Consider the following 8,793-nt stretch of genomic DNA (forward strand, 5'->3'; position numbering starts at 1 on the left):
ACGGTTCATCCCTTGTCTCGCCGATGTTACGATATTTGATGATGAATACGGTTCATCCCTTGTCTCGCCGATGTTACGATATTTGATGATGAATACGGTTCATCCCTTGTCTCGCCGATGTTACGATATTTGATGATGAATACGGTTCATCCCTTGTCTCGCCGATGTTACGATATTTGATGATGAATACGGTTCATCCCTTGTCTCGCTGATGTTACGATATTTGATGATGAATACGGTTCATCCCTTGTCTCGCCGATGTTACGATATTTGATGATGAATACGGTTCATCCCTTGTCTCGCTGATGTTACGATATTTGACGATGAATACGGTTCATCCCTTGTCTCGCCGATGTTACGATATTTGATGATGAATACGGTTCATCCCTTGTCTCGCTGATGTTACGATATTTGACGATGAATACGGTTCATCACTTGCCTTGCTAAGGTTTTGTTGTGTTTCGTTTTGAAGGACCTCGGCTTTATTCATGTAAAACCTTTATTTCTAGTACCATTCACTGAGTTTTGTACTCACCCCTCTATATATATATAGGTGATGAGCAGGACGGCGGCGACGCCTAGTTCGTTGGGATACTTGTTTTGGATTCGTGTATTTGTCGGCCTTACTTTGTATTTACGTCGGCGGTGCCCTGTTTTGCATGTCGGCGAATTCTTGAAAATCATGCTTCTTGACTTGTATTAGCTGTAATTTGTATATGTCGGCTCGAGAAGCCTTTTGATCAAGATGTAACATGTATTTTTGTACCTTGTTGTATTTAGATTGTGAAGTTAATTGGAAATGTTTGGCACTGCTTTAATCTACGCACGGCTCTATGGACCGCTTGTAATTGATTTATCGCTTCCGCATTTGTGAGCCCCCTATATTCGTACTCTGATTGTGTTAAGTTTTGAAAGGGTGGCCTTCGGTAATTACGGATTACTGGCCATCACGGCACCAAACTACTAGGGGCGGTTTGGGGTCGTGACAGAGTGGTATCAGAGCACAAGTTCCTCGGTATACGTTATTCACACACTTTGAGTCCTGAAGAGCATAGGATTTCCCTTAGAAGATGTTAGAGTTGCATCATGGTATTTGTTATTTGAACGAAATGTGCATTGTCTTGATGTGTTTATTTGTTGCTTGCCTATGTGGTTATTTGCTTAATTGTTTTAAAGTCATACTTTGCACGCTCATAGCATTATGAGGAGAGGTAGACCACCGCTTGGCCGAGATCAACCCGAAGATAGAATGGACAGACTGGAAAGATTGGTTGAAGGTTTGGCCCGCGAGTTGAGGCAAACCAGGCAGCAGTTCGCTAGTGCTACGTCGACTCAAGCCGAACAGACCAACGGCCGAAATGTAGTTCCACCTCCACCTCCGCCAGTGCCGCAAGTTCCCCAGCAACCCGCCTTATATGGGGATGGCACGATAGCTTTGATCAGAGAGTTCAAGAAAATGAGACCACCGACATTTTCTGGGGGTATAGAGCCAATGAAGGCTGAGGCATGGGTTTTAGAAATGGAGAAGTTGTTCGAGATCTTCCCTAGCACCGACGCTCAGAAAGTGACGTTGGCAGCATTCACATTGGATGATGATGCTCGCAGATGGTGGATGATGGTTAGAGGGAGCAATCCAGATCTGACCTGGACCCGATTTTTAGATTTGTTCTACAAGAAACATTTTCCCCTAAGTGTTCGAAACCGCAAGGCTACCGAATTTCATACTCTGACGCAAGGCAACAGAACAGTGGCGGAATATGACCGCGCTTTTACTGAACTGGTAAGGTTTGTACCTCACATGACCAACGACGAATATATGAAGGCCAGGAAGTTCGAGTGTGGGCTTCGTGGACCGATTCAAGACAGGGTGAGTTTACTCGATATGCCGACTTATGCCGAAGTATTGGACAAAGCCATTCACGCCGAAGCTAATTTGAACCGATACCAGAGCTCGGGAGAAAACCAGCGAAAGAGACAGAACTATGACAATCGCCGAGGACAGCTGAACACCAAGAAGAGAACGAACGTGGACAGTACTGGTAACCTAAGGCAGGAAGGGAGTGTTAAACCGACGTGTTCGGATTGTGGGAAACAGCATTTCGGGATCTGCCGACGAACGTCTGGAGCCTGTTATGAATGTGGCGAGATGGGCCATTATGTGAGGGATTGCCCCAAAACAAAGACTGATAACAACAAGAAAGGAGAAAATACCTCGGGTTCCGTTCAGAAAGGAAATGCTGGGAGAGTACAGATGAGACAGGGCAGAGTGTTTGCATTAGTACCAGGAGACACTCAGAATGCTGAGGCAGTGGTGTCAGGTATTTTACTAATTTGCTCCCAAGATGCTTATGTGCTAATTGATTCGGGTTCTACTCATTCGTTTATATCTACTAAGTTTGCTGAGAAAATTAATAGAGAACTAGAGCCCCTTGATTATGTGTTGTCTGTATCTACTCCATCTGGGAAATCTATGTTTGTTGCATCCATTTACAGAGCATGTGTTATTGTGATTGAGAATGTTGAATTGCTAGTAGATCTGATGCCTCTAGACCTAGCTCATTTTGATATTATACTGGGAATGGACTGGTTAGTTGCAAACAATGCATCTATTGATTGTGTTTCGAAAGGTGTCACCTTGAGACCCCCAAACCTAACCGAGGTTACTTTCCAGGGTAAAGGGGTAGTGCCCCCACCATACTTGATTTCGTCCATTAAGGCCTGCAAGTTGATTCAGAAAGGGTGTCGAGGTTACTTGTGTAGTATACTGAGTGATCAGAATGGAAATGTTAACTTAGCCGACATCCCGATTGTTAGTGATTTCCCCGACGTCTTTCCGGATGAATTGCCTGGCCACTTGACCGATAGAGAAATAGAGTTTACGGTCGATATTATATCGGGAACGCAGCCGATCTCCAAACCACCTTATAGAATGGCCCCCGCTGAACTTAGAGAATTGAAACTGCAATTGCAAGAGTTGTTAGATAAGGGATTTATTAGGCCGAGCACTTCACCATGGGGAGCACCTGTTCTATTTGTTAAAAAGAAGGATGGCACACTCCGTTTGTGTATCGACTATAGAGAACTTAATAAGGTCACCATTAAGAACAAGTACCCGTTACCTAGAATTGATGATCTGCTTGACCAATTACAAGGAGCGCGAGTCTTTTCTAAGATCGACCTTAGGTCTGGTTACCATCAGCTTAAGGTTAAAGCCGAAGATGTCGAGAAGACTGCCTTTCGAACAAGATATGGCCACTACGAGTTTTTAGTAATGCCTTTTGGAGTGACTAATGCCCCTGCTGCATTTATGGATTTGATGAACAGAGTCTTCAAGCCGTATTTAGATGAGTTTGTAGTTGTCTTCATTGACGATATCTTGATCTATTCCAAGAGTAAGACTGAACACGAAAATCACTTGAGACTTGCCTTGCAGATTTTGAGAGAACGGAGATTGTATGCTAAGTTTAACAAGTGTGAGTTTTGGCTTCCTACTATCTCATTCTTAGGTCATGTGATTAGTGAAGAGGGTATCTCAGTTGATCCTAGCAAAATCGAAGCCGTAGTGAATTGGCCGAGACCGACTAATGTGTCCGAGATTCGTAGTTTTCTGGGTTTGGCAGGTTATTACAGAAAGTTTGTGAAAGATTTCTCCAGGATTGCAATTCCATTGACGCAACTGACTCAGAAGGGAACACCAAGATGTATCAAGATATGAAACAGACCTTCTGGTGGCCAAATATGAAGAGAGAAATAGCCGAGTTTGTGTCCCAGTGTTTACATTGTCAGCAAGTGAAGGCAGAACATCAAAGACCAGCAGGACTTCTTCAACCTTTGCCGATTCCTGAGTGGAAATGGGAGCACATCTCCATGGATTTTGTGATTGGGTTGCCGAGAACACCAAAGAGTATGGATTCAATTTGGGTTGTTGTGGATAGGTTAACTAAGTCAGCACACTTTCTACCCGTTAAGGCTACCTTCAACGCCAATCAACTTGCCTTGCTATATGTGAACGAGATTGTCAGACTTCATGGAGTGCCGATGTCAATTGTTTCAGACCGAGATCCTAAATTTGTTTCTAGATTTTGGCAGAGTCTTCAGAGAGCTTTCGGAGCCGAGCTGAGGTTTAGTACAGCCTTTCATCCCCAGACAGATGGGCAGACAGAGAGGACAATTCAGACACTCGAAGATATGCTGAGACTTTGTGTATTGGATTTCCAAGAAAGTTGGGGAACACATTTGCCTTTAGTGGAATTCGCTTACAATAACAGTTACCAAGCTAGCATTGGCATGGCGCCGTATGAAGCCTTGTATGGAAGAAAATGTAGGTCGCCGATATGTTGGACCGAAGTCGGGGACAGAACTTTGCTTGGTCCCGAATTGATTCAAGTGACAACAGAAAAGATTAAACTTATCCAACAGAGGATTAAAACTGCCCAGAGCCGACAAAAGAGCTACGCCGATCAGAGAAGGAATGAGGTAGAGTTCGAAGTTGGGAATCATGTATTCCTGAAAGTCTCACCAATGAAAGGAGTTTCCAGATTTGGAAAGAAAGGTAAGTTAGCACCCCGCTATATTGGGCCATTTGAAATTCTTGAGAGAATTAATTCCGTTGCCTACAGACTTGCTTTGCCGCCAGATTTGAGCCAAGTCCACAATGTGTTTCATGTTTCGATGTTGAGAAAGTACATCTGAGATCCACTGCATGTAATTGATCATTCTGAAATCGCAGTTAATGAGAATCTGGGCTACGAAGAAAGGCCAATGAGAATTATCGACCGACAAGTGAAGCAATTGAGGAACAGATCGATACCGATGGTAAAGGTCGAATGGAAGGAGCATTATGGCACAGAAGCCACGTGGGAAAAGGAAGAGGACATGAGAGTCCGTTATCCGGAGTTGTTCTGGGAACAAGGTAATCTAAGTTTGGGGACCAAACTTCTTTAAGGGGGGTAGGATGTGACAACCCTCACCTTGCTCTTGACATATTTGCGTACATTCTTGCATGGTCTTGCCGCTTATGTTAATTTAAAGGTTTTATCTTGGCTTGATTTGCTTAAGTTGCTTGCGTGATTTTGTTCCTTGCTTAGTGTGTGTGTGTAGCCGAGATCATCCTGAGCTTAGTCCGCCTTTGACCCTTTGTACTTAGAACCATCTTGAGATTTTGTTCAACCCCATCTTCACCTCGGGCATTCATTGCCGAGATGTTTTGCACTTGAACCTTGTCCGCAGGCAGGTATGGCCTAGGCCGAGATGTGGCGCACCCCGGCCAAGGTGTGGCACAGCTTAGTCAAGCGTCGTCCTCCCTAGCCGATGTTTTTCCATCCCGTTGTTGGATCCTTGTTTTGAGCCGATGTCATCTTGTTGCCGATGTGTCTTACCCGAGCTTGCTGCATAAGCTTTGTCAGAGGCTTGTCTTGTCCATCAATCACCTTTTTGGAGCTGAACCAACCCGGTAATGCCACGTGTCCGAGCTGTTTGTTAAGGCAGCCGACAGACCTTGAAACAAATCATTTCTTGTCTCAAATCTTTGTTTTAGAGAGAGAAGCTCTAGAGAGGAGGAAGAAGAGTTCTTGAGTGAGAGTAGTCTTCCAAGCTTGATCTTTGTGGCTTGAACCGTTAGATCCGAGTTTTGAGGTTAGAATCTTGATCTCCTTTGGTTGTTCTTGCTGTATATCTAGCTGCATTGCATGATCGGATCTGTTTCGCATGTCATGCATCGTTTTGAAGTTGGTTTTAGAAAGAGAAAATGGTTTTTCATGTGTTCTTGAACAAAGTCCCATTTTGATCGAAGAGTTTGGAACGAAAACCATGTTTTTGTGTTTGTTCTTGCATGACCTTCTTGAATGGGTACTTAGGTCCATATTTTGAACTCTTGGCATGAAACTCAGATTTTTGTAACAAGTTGTGAGCTTGCATCCATCTTTCAATGGTCATGTTCTTCATATTCTTCAAAGGAAACCCAGGTTTTTCCTGACTTTGTTTAACGGGACCTCGGCTTAATCCTGGTCAGTACCCGGTGTGTTTTTATGAGCGGGAGCAGTGATTAAACTCCCAGCTTGTTTTGCTTTGTCTTTGACTTGGATCTGGCAAGAATGCCGAGATCATTTGCATGTAATTGGAGCTTGCTTTGAGAATGTGACTTGCCATGTGATTGTAGGTCCTTGATATTTGCTTCGAGTCTACACCTGGAGAACTAGGTGAGTGGTATTATTGATAAAGCTATGTTATACTCGTTTTGATAAATCTTGCTTGCTTGTTTGACGAAAGTATTTGATAGCATGAATAAATAGCTCTTGTTTGATGAGTCAAGTATACTCCTTGTTTTGATGCCATCTTTGGAAAGGATACGGTCCTTGTTAAATCGGGCTACGGGCCTAAGTAACACAAGTCCCTTGTGCTGGAGGACTCTAAACTTTCGCAGTACTATGTGTAAAGGATACGGTCCTTGTTAAATCGGGCTACGGGCCTAAGTAACACAAGTCCCTTGTGCTGGAGGACTCTAAACTTTCGCAGTACCATGTGTAAAGGATACGGTCCTTGTTAAATCGGGCTACGGGCCTAAGTAACACAAGTCCCTTGTACTGGAGGACTCTAAACTTTCGCGGTACCAAGTGCACAAGTCCCTTGTATTGGAGGACTCTAAACTTTCGCAATACTTTTGACCAAACGATTACGGATCGTACAGCTTTTGTTATTTGATGATGAATACGGTTCATCCCTTGTCTCGCCGATGTTACGATATTTGATGATGAATACGGTTCATCCCTTGTCTCGCCGATGTTACGATATTTGATGATGAATACGGTTCATCCCTTGTCTCGCCGATGTTACGATATTTGATGATGAATACAGTTCATCCCTTGTCTCGCCGATGTTACGATATTTGATGATGAATACGGTTCATCCCTTGTCTCGCCGATGTTACGATATTTGATGATGAATACGGTTCATCCCTTGTCTCGCCGATGTTACGATATTTGATGATGAATACGGTTCATCCCTTGTCTCGCCCATGTTACGATATTTGATGATGAATACGGTTCATCCCTTGTCTCGCTGATGTTACGATATTTGATGATGAATACGGTTCATCCCTTGTCTCGCCGATGTTACGATATTTGATGATGAATACGGTTCATCCCTTGTCTCGCTGATGTTACGATATTTGATGATGAATACGGTTCATCCCTTGTCTCGCCGATGTTACGATATTTGATGATGAATACGGTTCATCCCTTGTCTCGCTGATGTTACGATATTTGACGATGAATACGGTTCATCACTTGCCTTGCTAAGGTTTTGGTGTGTTTCGTTTTGAAGGACCTCGGCTTTATTCATGTAAAACCTTTATTTCTAGTACCATTCACTGAGTTTTGTACTCACCCCTCTATATATATGTAGGTGATGAGCAGGACGGCGGCGACGCCTAGTTCGTTGGGATACTTGTTTTGGATTCGTGTATTTGTCGGCCTTACTTTGTATTTACGTCGGCGGTGCCCTGTTTTGCATGTCGGCGAATTCTTGAAAATCATGCTTCTTGACTTGTATTAGCTGTAATTTGTATATGTCGGCTCGAGAAGCCTTTTGATCAAGATGTAACATGTATTTTTGTACCTTGTTGTATTTAGATTGTGAAGTTAATTGGAAATGTTTGGCACTGCTTTAATCTACGCACGGCTCTATGGACCGCTTGTAATTGATTTATCGCTTCCGCATTTGTGAGCCCCCTATATTCGTACTCTGATTGTGTTAAGTTTTGAAAGGGTGGCCTTCGGTAATTACGGATTACTGGCCATCACGGCACCAAACTACTAGGGGCGGTTTGGGGTCGTGACACATTTACTGAGTAATTTACTAAGAATTTACTGGAAATTTAGTGAGTAATATAATTAGAATTTACTGGGAATTTACTGAGTAATTTGCTGAGAATTTACTGAGTAATTTAATGAGAATTTACTTGGAATTTACTGAGCAATTTACATAGAATTAACAAGGAATTTACTAAATAATTTACTAAAAAATAACTGGTAATTTATTGAGTAATTTACTGAGAATTTATAAGGAATTTACTAAGTAATTTACTGGAAATTTACTGAGTAATTTACATGGAATTTAGTGAGAATTTACTGGAAATTTACTAAGTAACTTACTCGGAATTTACAAAGTAATTTACTAATAATTTACTGAGTAATTTACAGGAAATTTACTGAGAAGTTACTAGGAATTTACTGAGTAACTTAAAGACAATTTGATGTGTAATTTACTGGGAATTTATTGTGTAATTTACTGAGAATTTACAGGCAATTTACTGAGTAATTTGTTGGGAATTTACTGGGAATTTACTTAGTAATTAACTGAGAATTTACTGGCATTTACTGAGTAATTTACTAAGAATTTACTGGAAATTTAGTGAGTAATATAATTAGAATTTACTGGGAGTTTACTGAGTAATTTGCTGAGAATTTACTGAGTAATTTAATGAGAATTTACTTGGAATTTACTGAGCAATTTACATAGAATTAACAAGGAATTTACTAAAAATTAACTGGTAATTTATTGAGTAATTTACTAAGAATTTACAAAGAATTTACTAAGTAATTTACTGGAAATTTACTGAGTAATTTACTGAGAATTTACTGGAAATTTACTAAGTAACTTACTCGGAATTTACAAAGTAATTTACTGAGTAATTTACAGGAAATTTACTGAGAAGTTACTAGGAATTTACTGAGTAACTTAAAGGCAATTTGATGTGTAATTTACTGGGAATTTATTGTGTAATTTATTGAGAAT

The sequence above is a fragment of the Camellia sinensis genome, chromosome 13 (assembly GCF_055761805.1).
Source record: "Camellia sinensis isolate YWXY chromosome 13, ASM5576180v1, whole genome shotgun sequence".
NCBI classification, from domain to species: domain Eukaryota; kingdom Viridiplantae; phylum Streptophyta; class Magnoliopsida; order Ericales; family Theaceae; genus Camellia; species Camellia sinensis.